The sequence below is a fragment of the Gossypium arboreum genome, chromosome 6, assembly GCF_025698485.1.
Source record: "Gossypium arboreum isolate Shixiya-1 chromosome 6, ASM2569848v2, whole genome shotgun sequence".
In the NCBI taxonomy this organism is placed as follows: domain Eukaryota; kingdom Viridiplantae; phylum Streptophyta; class Magnoliopsida; order Malvales; family Malvaceae; genus Gossypium; species Gossypium arboreum.
In genome coordinates, this window is record NC_069075.1 from 128,993,977 (window position 1) to 128,995,265 (window position 1,289).

The 1,289-nt window shown below is 38.9% G+C and overlaps 1 non-coding gene across 1 annotated transcript; it reads left to right on the forward strand.

Annotated features, from left to right (window-relative positions):
- Positions 1-525: 525 nt before the first annotated feature.
- LOC128295063 (small nucleolar RNA R71) lies at positions 526-632 on the forward strand. The gene has a single exon (XR_008285370.1). It is a non-coding gene; the product is annotated as a small nucleolar RNA R71 (small nucleolar RNA).
- The last annotated feature ends 657 nt before the right edge of the window (positions 633-1,289 follow it).

Sequence of the window (1,289 nt, forward strand, 5' to 3'; positions counted from 1 at the left end):
TCTTGTTGATAAGGTGGTTGTTGAAAACCCTGAGGATTTTGTGGCTTTTGATTCCCTTGACCACCCTAGGAGAAATTTGGGTGGTTCCTCCAACCTGCATTATAAGTATTACTGTATGGGTTATTTTGAGATCTAAAGTTATTGTTACCCATATAGTTGACATGTTCTTCTTCAGTTGTAAGATTGAAGGATTTGTATTCTGTATGTACACCTCCGCCACTTGATTCACACCTCATTACTGGATGTACCTGCGTAAAACCAAGTAAATTCTTAATCTTTTTATTAAGAAGTTCTACCTGATTAAAGAGCATGGTGACTGAATCGATGTTATAAACGCCGACTATTTTCGTTGGCTTTGTCCTCATAACTTGCCACTGATAGTTATTCAGTGACATCTCCTCTATAAATTCATAGGCATCTTCCGGTGTTTTATTGTTGATGGTTCTGCCAGCAGCTGCGTCAATCATTTGTCTTGTCGAGGGATTCACACCATTGTAGAACGTTTGAACTTGCAGCCATATAGGTAACCTATGGTGAGGGCATCTTCTCAGTAAATCCTTGTATCTCTCCAATGCATCGTAAAGTGTTTCTAAGTCCATCTGCACAAACGAAGAGATATCATTACGTAACTTAGCCATTTTAGCCGGCGAAAAATATTTTAATAGGAATTTTTCAGTCATCTGTTCCTAAGTAGTGATAGACCCTCATGGTAACGAGTTCAACCACTGTTTAGCTTTATTTTTCGATGAAAAAGGGAATAACCAAAGGCGAATGACATCATCAGAAATGGCATTAATTTTGAAAGTGTCGCAAAATTCAAGAAAATTTGCCAAGTGCGTGTTGGGATCCCCATCCTGCAAACCATCAAACTGAACAAACTGTTGTATCATCTGAATTGTGTTAGGTTTTAGTTCGAAATTATTCGCAGCAATAATAGGTCTAACTATACTAGACTCAGTTCCTGTTAAAGAATGTTTAGCATAGTCATACATAGTACGTGGAGCAGGATTTTGATTAACTGCAATTGCAGGAGGCAGCTAATCGCCTGGGTTTTCGGCCATCTCTTCAGTTGGGGGTTAAGTATCGTCTTCTCGCTCGTTCTCCGTGTATCGTAAACTATGCCTTATTTCTCTTTGATTTCTATAAACTGTGCGATCAATTTCTTCATCAAAAATTAATGGTCCTGACGGGTTTCTTCTAGTCATTGTAACACCCCTTACCCCTACCCAAGGCCGGGATAAGGTACAAGGCGTTACCAGACAAATATACAAACATTAAACTAAAATACG